Source organism: Leptinotarsa decemlineata, unplaced genomic scaffold (assembly GCF_025532065.1).
Source record: "Leptinotarsa decemlineata unplaced genomic scaffold, Ldec_3_MD MMD2_tig00026354_RagTag_RagTag, whole genome shotgun sequence".
Classification (NCBI taxonomy): domain Eukaryota; kingdom Metazoa; phylum Arthropoda; class Insecta; order Coleoptera; family Chrysomelidae; genus Leptinotarsa; species Leptinotarsa decemlineata.
The window spans coordinates 2,370,964-2,384,941 of NW_027412702.1; positions in this window are offsets into that span (position 1 = coordinate 2,370,964).

The following is a 13,978-nucleotide window of genomic DNA, read 5'->3' on the forward strand; positions in this document are numbered from 1 at the left end:
AGATTTTGAAACAGATTTTAAAACAGATTTAAACCAATAATTCGTCTGTGGTCATTCTCTGAATAACATATTATATGTAGTGCAGTAAATCCCAAAATTATATTGAAATCGATTGTAGCTCTTAACTGCCAGCACTGCATTCCATGTAATAGCAATCACGGTCGCGGAAGTCAAGTTGCATCGGTTAGAAACAGATATGGAAAAAACAGAGAGACAGCAAAAAAAACATCTACAACAAATGTCTTATGCCAATATATGTACACACAAATCATTTATAAACGCTACTGCATTCAAAAATATTTTAAATAACATTTTTGGAAAATAGTTATACTATGGGAGTTATAAAAATAACACATAATGAAGATCACGTAATCAATATTTTTCCACTTATTTTTCATCTCGATCGGAGCTGATATTCATGCCAAAATCAAACATGAAATAAACAAAAGTGATTCAAGGTAATACTCAATTCAATTCATAAAGATGGAACTTTCAGTTAATTACAGTCAATACTGAATATACACCAAAAGGAAATAGAAATACATAGATACTAAATGAACTGAGCAATCTAGCAAATAACGCAGATTAATAAACTTCGAATTAAGCTTAAGAAAGTTGGCTCATCCATTGAAAGTTCAACATTGAAAAATATTAATTCTACCAAATTCAAAGCAGCAAAATTATGTAAGCACATGGTGTTTATATAATAGTTTGCTGCTTTGTTGCTTGAAGATTATTTAATGAAGATCTAGCCTATCAAACAATTATTGATTAACTATTTGTTGCCCCCGGCTTCGTCCGCATAAAATTTGGTTTGTCATTTTAAATTTCGTGTCAGACCATTTTGAACAAATAGTTACAACATTTTTTTATCAACTCAAAACTTCAGGTTTCCTACTTCGAAACTGCCGAATTAAATACAATCTTTAACCCCTATTTTTCCCCCTTGAGGGTGGAAATTCGCGATCCCTCTTCTTGATGCTTATTCACGCTATACAAAAAACCTACCTGTTTATTTCAAGATTCTAGGTTTAGTAGCTTCGGCTGTAGGTTCGTTAATACAGGGTGTAACTGAATAAGTGTAAAACATTCAAGGAGGTGATTCCTCATCAAAAAAAAGATAGGATCTTTCATATAAAGAAATTTCATTGGAGCATCCCTTGTTAAGATACAGCCCCTTAAAGGGGGTATATAAAATTTGTATAACAATTTTTTTAACAAGCACTAAAAAAGTTACAATATTGAAATCAACCTGACGTTTTGTACTACCAAAAAGACACTCAGCCAATAATTTATTTGGTTTACCCCATGGTTGTAAGGGGTGGAAAACGCAACCCCTAAAATTTATTTCCAATGTAACTTTTTGTCTTATTATTTGTTTATCATTTAAAAATTTATTTTATTTGCGATAGCCTGTTTCATTCTGAACAAAAAATTTCTTTTGGGTTTTTTGCCCAAAATAAACCAGTTCGCAGTAAAAAATTATTTTACGAACAACTACAGAGATACATCGTCATAAATGCGAACTGGATTTATTGTTATTTTGTAATTAGTACCCGCATTAAACGATTGAAGGGTAATAAACAAAACTAATTTATTAAAAACAAAACACACAACATGTAGAAATCATAGTAAATGTTCAATATGTCTATCTTCAGACATTACGCATGCGTCTAGACGTCGGCGCATTGAGACACGTATTCGCTCAAATATCCCTGGAGTCTCTCTGATTACCATGCACGCATTGATGATGCGGTTTCTTTCGTGTCAGACCATTTTGAACAAATAGTTGTTACAACATTCTTTTATCAACTCAAAACTTCAGGTTTCCAACTTCAAAACTGACGGAATTTAATACAATCTTTAACCCCTATTTTTCCCCCTTGAGGGTGGAAATTCGCGATTCCTTTTCTTGATGCTTATTTACGCTATACAAAAAACCTACCTGTATATTTCAAGATTCCAGGTTCAGTTGCTTCGGCTGTAGGTGCATTAATACAGGGTGTAACTAAATAAGTGTAAAACATTTAAGGAGGTGATTCCTCATCGAAAAAAAGATTTTTTCATATAGTATATATAGTCTGTAGTTGTTCGTAAAATAATTTTTTGCTGTGAACTGGTTTATTTTGGACAAAAAAAACCCAGGAAACATTTTTTGTTTAGAATGAAACAGGCTATCGGAAATAAATGGTAAACAAATAATAAGACAAAAAGTTACATTGGAAATAAATCTTAGGGGTTGCGTTTTCCACCCCTTACAACCATGGGGTAAACCAAATAAATTACTGGCTAAGTGTCTTTTTGGTAGTGCAAAACTTCAGGTTAATTTCAATATTGTAACTTTTTCAGTGCTTGTGAAAAAAATTGTTATAAAAATTGTATATACCCCCTTTAAGGGGCTGTATCTTAACAAAGGATGCTCCAATGAAGTTTCTTTATATGAAAGATCCTATCTTTTTTTCGATGAGGAATCACCTCCTTGAATGTTTTACACTTATTCAGTTACACCCTGTACAAGAGCGGGCAACAGCTAGTAATTTATATTTTTACTTCAAAAATACAGTAACTGAAAAAATATGCCACGCGTCTGCCCGCCTTCGGGTCGCATTCTCGGCGTTGGCGCTACATTACATAGACCGCCCGCCCACCCCCACGCATCGTCCTCCGTCGTCTTGCAGTAGATGCGACGCGAAATGACTTATTGCGTTTCGTCAGGGTTACCTTATCTTAATAACTTTTTACCGATTCGTTCAAATTACTTAGTGTAAAAGACAAAGTGAATCTATATTAAATACTTAATCGACAATTATATCAATTTTTATATGCACAGATATGCATCGTAAAAAAAGTATCCAATTTAATTGTATTTATGGCTCAGTATTTTGCATATAGTGGCTACCACATAAGAGGTAGATATATGTTATCGCGGACTTTTATTTGGAACTTTTCAAGACAAACAATCTTACGGTACACTATCTGCATGTAACTCCAACGGTATAGGCAGCGCACACCGACATAGCTCTCAGGAAGCAAGAATTTTTCCGACTTACTTCATACTTATCGTTATATTATGACCAAATTTACACGAAACTTTTATAAATTGTAGCCTCTATGTTATTCTGATATATAAGCTGTATTTATGTAAAGCTGCATCTAAATCTGTTCAGTCGTTTAGGCGTGAAAGAACCACATACATGCATACATGCATCCATAGGTACATCCATCCTCACAAACTTTTACATTTATTTAAGATAGGATAGATAGATTGTAATACAAACTGATATTACAATATTAAATAATCTTGATTATATCAGAGACGGATGTTGCTTGTGTATTTTTGCATTGGAAAATATACTTCTTCCCAAATACCAAACAAACAAAATTATAAAACAATTGGACACTTTAACAAACAGCTCCAAAATCAACTTGCCATCGAAATTTTCATATTTCGTCTGCTTCTGCCTGGTGCTTATCAAATTAACAAAGTAAATTAGCATTTCACTGATTATTCGTTTTTAGGTACATTGAAACTGTATTGGGTTGAGTTGACTAATTGATTCAAAAAATTACTTGACTGTTTATAGTAAAAATATATATAAATTCAAGAATAAATATTTCACTCTACGAAATTGAAACACTAAACATTATTGAATTTATTTAATATATCATCCCATGTATATACACTGTGATCATTTAAATCTGTTCAAAATCTGTTTTTCCGTTAACCAGCTGTTATTTTTTTGCAACGTTTACAAAAAAATAATGCAATGTGTATTGCAACGATATTCAGCTCAACTTTCAGCTACTTTCATATAAATTACACGAAAGAAAAAAAATCTTGTAATTTATATGAAAGTAGCTATTTCAGGAAGACTTTCTTCCAGTTTGTGTCTGAAAGTTGCTTCTTTGCGTGATCTATACACATCCATGTATAGAGTTGCTTATTTCCAAATTGATTACTTCCTTCCTTTCTTTGGGAGGTTCCCAAAAATGTTTTTGTATCAAGATGGAGTAGCAGAAAGCCAAAAACTTTATTTCCCAAAAATTAATCACTCATAAAAAAATAAGCCCTTCAATTCAAACATTGGAATATTTTATATTTCATAACTCCTTTGATATCTGTCGAGAAAGTTTAGAAATAAAAAGAACCAGCGGACAAAAACTGTTAATATATAGATTTTTTCCATTTCTGAAGAGGAAAGCAGTTTTCAGCCTCAGCAAATAACTGATAAATAAAACAGGTTTCTTTGAATTCGCGCAATAACATATCGGGGTGAAATAAAAAGTTTGCCGTTTCTACACGTGTCTACAGTTCTCAATCACAAATTTAATATTTTTCGGATTGTTGAAGGTGAAAATACACTGTATGTAGACATTTTATAACTGATTTCATGATTGTAGACTGAAAATGCACGTGGATGTTTTGAAAAAAAATAGCAAGAAACGTAACATTAAGTCAAAATGTAGAATTTTCCTGGAGTATCGTTTCAAATATGTTCAGACTTTGCCCGTTGAAAAGCTGCTCACAGTAAAGAGTCTCGCCGTTTTATTTGAATGGGTTCGTTGAATCAGCCAGTGTCTGTGTTATGATTGGGTGAAGTATCACTGATAACAAGGTTTCACCAGAAAGACAAAATATTGTGATATGTTACTGCTATAGATTGTGTGAATATATTTTGCACCAAGAAATTAATGACACATGAGAAATGGTGCATAATGAAATTATTTGAATATTTATCCACTGATATTTTCGAATTTACGAAATTAAACGTTATTTACAAAATTGAATGTAAGGACTGCGATGCAAAATATTATGAACAGATAAAAAGATCTATTAAAATAAGATATAAGAAACACTTAGAACACTCAAAATATGGAAGACCTGTAAAATCAGTAATCACTCATCATATTTTGCAACAAAACCTTTCCATAGACTTCAGTTCATTAAGATTAGTTAGACAAGTTAACAACAATAGGCATCTAGATGCCTATGAGAGTGTAGAAATAAGTAAACATAATAATATTATGAATAACGATGGTGGTCCAATACCTAATAGTATACTATATACCTTGTTAAAATAATATTTTATTTATTATTTATTAGATATTACATAAGGACACATTGTAAAATTTATTCAAGACTAGAAGATAAAGCAATTAGTGAAATTAATTTTATTTAACTTATAATATTTCAGTTATCAAATTTACCTAACTATTACATAAGGACACATTGTAAAATTAATTTGAAACAAGTAGATAAGGCAAATTGTAAAATTATTTTAAGGCTTTGTAAAGCTTTGTAAGTATGATTAGTTTGATCTTCCTCTTGAAGATGATCACTTGGTGATCGAAACACGTGTCGAGGTGTTAAAATAACTGTTTGGTGTTGGGAAAAAACTCCAGTGATATTGATATTTCCAAATTGAAATAGAATTATCAACTGAGAATATTCCAAATTATCATTAAAATTATCACCAACACCAAAAAGTTATTTGCTTCTCAAATTGCTATGCTTATTCTTTGTGTGAGTTGAGTGCTGCCTTTTCCACCGGAAACTCTTCCTCAGGTGGACAAAATATCTACACTGTATCGCGATTCATGAGTTTTAGGTAGTAGAAAAGTCCAAAGAAGGTGATCAAAATTTGGGGTGGTTGAGCATTAATCTCGGTTACTTTGGCAATAAAGTTCAGCAATATTTCGTCGTTTCAGTGAAAAATGTATTTTGAAGGCATCATGAATATTTGAAATGACGGAAATTATAGAAAATAGTGGAAACTGAATGAAAAATCCGAGCAGGGGGCGGCATACCTCTGTCAACATTTTAATCAGGCACCCTGTCACCTTTATATTTTGTTATAGTGTTAACAAAAGGAAACGAAGTGACGAAATCAAAAAACCGGCCGTCGGAGAAGGTACAAATCCACCAATTTTTTTATTAACGTCTCTGCCACCTTCATATTTTGTTATGGTGGCCACAACTGGAAATGAAGAAATATAGCAGAGGTGAAATCAAAAAACCATCCGTCGGGGCGGTACAGATCAAGCAATATTTTTATTAGAGTCTCTGCCACCTTCATATTTTGTTATAGTGTTGAGAAATGGAAATGAAGAAATATGACAGAGGTGAAATAAAAAAAACCGACCTTCGGGGGCAGTACTGATCTAGCAATATTTTTATTAGAGTATCTGCCACCTTCATATTTTGTTATAGTGGTCACAACTGAAAATAAAGAAATATGTCCGAGGTGAAATCAAAAAACCGGCCGTTGGGGGCGGTACAGATCAAGAAATATTTTTATTAGAGACTCTGCCACTTTCATATTTTGGTATCGTGTTAAGAAATGGAAACAAAGAAATATGTCAGAGGTGAAATCAAAACACCTCACCATATTTTTTTATTTCCAGTTGTGACCACTATAACAAAATATGAAGGTGGCAGAGACTATAATAAAAATATTGCTGGATCTGTACCGCCCCCGACGGTCGGTTTTTTGATTTAACCTCTATCATATTTCTTTATTTCATTTTCTCAACACTCCACCAAAATACAAAGGTGACAGGTCTCTAATAAAAATATTGTTGTACCGTCCACGACGGCCGGTTTTTTGATTTCACTTCTGCCATATTTCTTTATTTCCAGTTGTGGTCACTATAACAAAATATGAAGGTGGGAGAGTCTATAATAAAAACATTGCTTGATCTGTACCGCCCCCGGCGGCCGGTTTTTTTATTTCACCTCTGCCATATTTCTTCATTTCCAGTTGTGACCACACTATAACAAAATATGAAGGTGGCAGAGACTCCAATAAAAATATTGGTGGATTTGTACCGCCTCCGACGGCCGGTTTTTTGATTTCGTCACTGCTATATTTCTTCGTTTCCTTTTGTTAACACTATAACAAAATATAAAGGTGGTAGGGTGTCTGATTAAAATGTTGACAGAGGTATACCGCCCCTTGCTCAGATTTTTCATTTAGTCTCCACTATTTTCTATAATTTGTGTCATATCAAATATTCATGATGCCTTCCAAATACATTTTTTACTGTTTCGGGAAAGAGAATAGAAAATACGAAATATTGCTGAACTTTATTGCCAAAGTAATCAAGGTTGAGCATTAAAGTTATTTTCGAACAATTTCTATCACAAATTGAGACAATTGAATTATCTCATTCTAACTCTGTTCATGAGTTAGAAAAATTGAAGCCAGAGAGTATATAGAAGAAAATTTTAACCTGAGAAATCTAAACAGTCAAACTTTATGACGTATGCTTCTACAAAAACCCAATATGTACCATTTCAACTAGTATGGACGACTTTGATCTACTACTTTTTTGGAATGAATTAATTGATAGGGATAGATGTAGAATTAGTTATAGATTGGAAGTGATAGCATATTGAAGAGGACGTTTCAATTTCACAAGAACTAATGAGTTCTTAATCAAATTACTCACCGAAAAGTTGTTTCTTCATGTTGATAATATTACTATTTTAAAAACCATTAGACATAATAGATACATATTTGCAATGTTTTTAATTTGTTGTAAATATGTAACTAATATGTCTGATGTGAGTGAGTACCTAATTTAATTAAGAACTCATTATTTCTTGTGAAATTGAAAATAATAATCGTATGAGTTTTGTGGAAAGCTATGTTTATGAAAATTCATTGTTATGGAGCCCTGAAAAAGAATTCAATTGAATTCGAAACGTCGGCAAGAAAACAATTGTTTTTTTTTTAAGAAAAAATTGATCATGTTACCCAATCAACCTTTCTTCAGGAAAATGATTGGATCACTAAACTAGTTAACGTAATAAATTGTGTTCATAACAGAGCAAAAACGATCTGCAATTCAACTGTCAATTTTAATAAACCGAATGACTACCAACAACATAACATATTCAATAACCACCAACTCAAAAATTACCGACTCAACAACCACCGACACCTTTCACAACTAACGTTTACCTTACATTCCAGGACTATCTGAGAAGATAAGACGAATTGGAAAAAGATATGATGGTAAAACTTCTTACAAAACAAGAACAAAAATACTGCAATCTATACTCACACATACAAAACCCAACAACACAAAAGAAAAATCAGAAAATTTCATTTATGAGATATTTTGTTTTTGTGGTAAAAGATACATTAGTGAAACTTCGAGACCATCGAAAGTGCGTGAGAATGAACATCGAGGAATAGACAATTAGCAGGTGCAAAATTGGCCAAATCCATTCTGAAATTAGACGGTGATCATCGATTTTAATGGAACAAGATAAGAGTGATTGCCAATAAACCCCACTTAAACAGACGTAGCTCAGAGAATCCGCGTGTATTCTTATACTTGGAGAAAAATGTATTTCGAACAGCTCCTTACAAAAGAATCGTACTTGGCTTCCTGTCTTGAAAAAAAGTTTGGATAGTGGCAAAATAACAAGACCAATATCAGAGAACATCTCGTCTATTACATGGAATGCTTCAGAAGTCAATCAACTCCTTTGACATCTGTCGCGGAAATTCTAAAGACGGAGATTTCAGCCTACGAAACTTCAAGATGAGTATCTGTGTTGTTTCTTTTTGTTTTGTTTCAAACGACCAACACTTGTTTGAACTTTCACAACCGGATGTAACTTTATCAAAGCTATTTTCTGACCTTGTTGGCTGTGGTCTACATGTTCCTATGTCTGAGGTTTCATATACAACTACATTACAGGCAGTTCTCCTTTGACATATGTCGCGGAAATTCTAAACGTAGGCTAAAACGGAGATTTTAGCCTACGAAACTTCAAGATGAGTATCTGTGTTGTTTCTTTTTGTTTTGTTTTTTTTTTGAAAGGCAAAATTATTGATTACGACAAGTTACTGATTAAATAGAACACTTTCCTTTGTGGAAAATACTTTGAATTTACTCAGTAACTTATCGGGATGAACTAATGAGTTTGTCCTTTCTGCACATCCATTACAATTTTATTTTTCAAATTGTAGAAGGTCGATAAAAACTCTCGATTATTCATTCTTCGACATGAACAGCGTATTCATGAAGAGCATTATTGAACAATAAATACATTTTCTCTCAATGGTTGAGTATTATCGCTTCAAATGACATTTTTTCTATATGTTTTTGGTTAGGATTGGTGTACACCGTTTTGTGCACGGTTACAAGAAGGTGAAATTTCGACAGTGGAATCATTTTGACGAAACTAAATGTAACTGGAATAATGTGACGTTTCCAAGAAGCTGATTGGATTGGATTAGACGAATATCAACTGGAAAATTCAATTGTTCCTCTTTTGTGACCATTTTGATTCTACAAAGTTCTAGTTTCTATGTTGTCGTAAAGACCGAAGATTTTTCCTAAAATCCCCAATGATGCAAGTAAGAAAGGAGCTTTCAATAAGCATAAAATACATTTTCATCCTCCATCCTACAGAATTGGTTTGAAAAATCACCACCAAATAAAAGCTGAGGAAGAGAAGATTCTTTTGTTTATAAACCGAGACCGCCTGTTTCAAACGACCAACACTTGTTTGAACTTTCACAACCGGATGTAACTTTATCAAAGCTATTTTCTGACCTTGTTGGCTGTGGTCTGCATGTTTCTATGTCTGAGGTTTCATATACAACTACATTACAGGCAGTTCTTTGTTAATTTTTGGACTCTAGATGTGAAAATGATAGTATAGATTTCCAAATTTGCTTTCCCCCTAAATTGGGGCATCGTTTAAAATGTGGCAACACAGCGACTCTGCCCAGTATTCGAATCTGCTTTCGCTGTATATGAGACTTGTAACGCCGCTTTTCGAACTTCCCATACTCGAAGTTTCCAGAAAATACCAGGAATACGAAACCATTTAATCGATGACCTAGTTCGAGACCTCCACTTGTCCAAAATATTTCGGAACCGTAACCATGAGCTATCCTCGTTTTTTCATTATGCAGGATAAAATATGTGTTTGTGTGATGGAAAAATTAAAATTTGCACATAATCCGGACGAATGGCGTTCATTTATAGGTTCGTCTAAAACAAGTTATAAAGCCGTTCTGCTCCATAATGGTAACAAAAGACTCTCTATTCCTCTTGCACATTCAGTTGCCATGAAGGAAACACTTATTATAAATGCAATAAGTTATAATACGTACAATGTATACGTACAATATGTCGTGACTTAAAATTCATAGGACTATTACTAGGTCTTCAGGGCGGATTTACGGAGTTTTGCTGTTTTCTTTGTCTTTGTAACAGTAGGGCAACACAGATCCATTATCAAGCAGAAGAATGGCCTTAGACAGATAAATATATTCCAGGTCAAGCTAACGTGAAGAATATACCTCTTGTTAATCCCAAAAACGTTTTGTTACCTCCATTACACACTGAACTGGGGTTAATGAAAAATTTTGTAAAAGCATTAGATAAAGAAGGTGATGCGTTTAAATATATTAAACACGTTTTTCCAAAATTAAGTGATGCAAAGCTCAAATTCAGAAAACAGTTTGACCAAAAGGCAGATGGGATGCAGGATGCAGCAATGATGTGGGATTTTTGTTGGTTCCTTATGAGGTAAAACGTTGAAACATATAAACGAAAGTCAAAATGTGCAAAAAGGTTATGCACAAAAAAATTCATTTGAATGTTTTTTCATGTGTATTGTAAATAAAGTCTGGTATCCTCAAAATATATTATATTTTTGGTTTTAATGTTATATTTTCCTATAATATGTGAAAATGTTTGTATAAAATAAAAATAATCATAACTTGAAATTTTTACGTGATGGAAAATTTTTGATGAAGTCGCAGTCAGGATGCTTCAAACTCTCATGTATAGTCATTATGATATTAGTCGTAATTTTTTTTCTTATTTGTTGACTAGTGTAATTATCCACATAAACGACAATCACTATAGGTAGATAATTACCAAGTTCTTTTGGACTGAATTGAATGATCTGGACAACAATATGTGGTTTCAACAGGACGTCGCTACTTGCCACACAGCTCATGCCACACTGGATGTTCTGCACGAGCGATTTTAGGACATTGTCACCTCACGTGGAGGTGATGTGAACTGCCATCGAGATCGTGCGATTTGAGCCCGTTAGATTTTTTTTTGTGGGGGTTACTTATGTATGCTAATATACCACAAACCACAGTAGTCCCCAAAGCCAAGATATCCCAACGGTCAAATTCAGCCTGAATTTTGTGGCAGAGTCATTGAAAATTGGACGTTTCAGATGCGCTCCACCCAGAGAAGCCGTGACGTGCATTCGAACGTCTTCCAAACGATTTACACTTTGTTTTGTTTAAATTTGAAGGTAAGAATGAAATGAAAGACCCTATACTTCTTTTGAAATAATACAAACAATGTATCATTAAAATCACTCGCCAAAAGGAACATGGCCTGGAAAATTGAAATAATTCTCCAATTACCACTGAATTGGTTCAATAAAAAAAACTTCGAATATTCCTTTTTGTTTCGCGAAACTTGCACAATATTATGGAGTGGCAGTGGGTATATTTATTCGTTAAGAAACAGCAAATGATGTAATCGATACAACTTTTGCAATCAGCTGATTGCCTTTGGCAAATATGTATTTCATGTACATTACATCTTACGCTGATACGCGCTCATTATGAAATGTTATTCTACTCATATTATAGGCTAAACATACTTCAACCATGATTGATTAGTTTACTTTATTACTATGAATGAATTTCATAGTACGGAAAGATTAAGATCTTCATACATGTAATGTACAAAAATATTCACCTCGGTTTAAGTTCTCAAGTTGTGGATAAAAGCGTGTCTAGATAAGTAATTTGAAATCAACTACTAGAAGAAAGGTTTTTGCTTTTTCTACTTCTCCATCTTCAAACAGAAAAATGTGAAAAGGAAATGTGGAAAGAAAAAAAAGCAATCAATTTCGAATTGAACTCTGTACAAAGATGTGTAGTTCATGTAAAGAAGTAACTTTCTTGCACAAACTAAAAGAAAACCTCTTGAAACGACTACTTTCATATAAAAATTGAATTACAGGAAAGGATAAATACTTCTGAAACAACTACTTCTATATATGAACATTCATTTATACGAAAAATACTTTTTCCTATTCATAGGATTGCTACAAAATATCGTATATGAAAGATGTTAAATTTGACTTACGTGGAACACTGTTATTTTTTTTTATTGTTTTTTGGTTTATAACCATTCACAATCTGAAAAAATAAAAGCTGGATCAATAGAGAATCTGCTGGAGTAGTTCAGAAAGTTCTTTCTACATTCAACAAGCTGTAGCTTTCTTAAGTGATTGACGTTTCGAGAAAAAACCTTTTGCGTTTTCGAACCCTAATGCTAGCACAAGTTACGTTAATCCTGTCTCTTTGTTCTCGTATTGTGCCAGTTTGAGTAATATAAACCTTCAATTCGATATGTTTCCAAAATAAGAGAGAGGAAACAAATCCGCTGAACGGAAGGCCTTACCAACGGATCGCGCTTGCTTGGCTATATCTTATCCAACCAACCCCTAATAGGCCTAAAAGAGTGGTGGCGCACCATCTCGTTGGAAAACAACTATATTTTCAATTCGCCGATGACACGGCTCTCCTCTCATTTTCCATGAGTCAGGAGCTCGGGATCGTCTACATGCAAGATGCATTTGACGACCTCGAGCGCTGGTACTTCGAATGGAAGATCCGAGTGAACCCGGAAAAGACTCAGGCGATAACTATGGAAAGAACGTTATCTTCTCCGGCCAGAAAAGTGAGAATATCTGAAAGGGAGATCGGCTGGCAAGCGCGGGTAAAGTACCTCGGTCTTCTAATAAATCGTAGGCTCACCTGGAACCTGAACATTATTTACGTTAAATCAAGGATTGAGGGCAGGAGAGCTAGTCTGTATCCTCTGATCAACAGAAGATCTAAAATGAGCCTTAAAAACAAAATTACTGTATACAATACGATGTTCAAGCCTGTCATCATGTATGCTTCAGGCGTCTGCGGACAAGCGGCTCCGTCTAACATCTCCATCCTAGAGAGATTTCATAATAAGATGATACGGATTATTGTGAATGCTCCGTGGTTCGTGCGGAATGAACCCATCCGCAGAGATTTGCTGCTGCCTTCTATCAAACAGTTCATACAGTCGTGGAATCGGCGAGTTTTTGAATTCGCAGAAACTCACGAAAAGCAGTTAGTTAGGGAAGCTTTATACTGTAGACGACCCCTCCCGATATAGAAGGCCCCGAAACTCTGTCGAATGAGGCCCTCATGTCCTTCGTTAATGGGTGAACAATTTTCCATCCAACCCACCCCAGCCAGGTAGGGGTACACCGTGAAGAACGGTACTGTTGTCTGAGGACTTTCATACCGCCACCACCTCTTATTCATGAACAGATTTGTCCTTCTGACAAGAATCAGCTGCAAGGGTAAGGGAGCTAGGCTCCAACTTGATTGAACTGAAGATGACTTTCCACTATATTTCCAAATATCTTGGTTGTTGGCCACAATGTCTTGATTCCGTGGGTGAATGAGGACTTGTTGAATTTCCTAATATAAATCTTCATTCTGATTTTCCTCTACATATAAGGGACCAACAATATGATTTTCCAATATTCATGCTCTGGCATTCATTTTCTCAGCTCTGTATGAACTTTCCAAAAAATATGTGGATATACGTCCGATCAATATTGCACATTTCGAGGGTTGGCAATTTCGTTTGAGAAAAAAGTGCTTATAGGGGTGAAACCTATACCTTCTGAGGAATTTCTAGGTGTAGGATTTCTCCTACAACTATTCAGTTTAGATACATTTCATTTCTTTATTGATTTTTATTTTTGTATTATAAATTTTTGTTGGAAAATTAACTTTTCATAACTGTGTTATCGAGCAGTCGTCCAAAATATCCATCTGCTTGGGTTTTTTATGGTAATTCTTTTATTTTGATTTTTACTTATCATTTTCGTATTTCATCATCACATATCATTGAA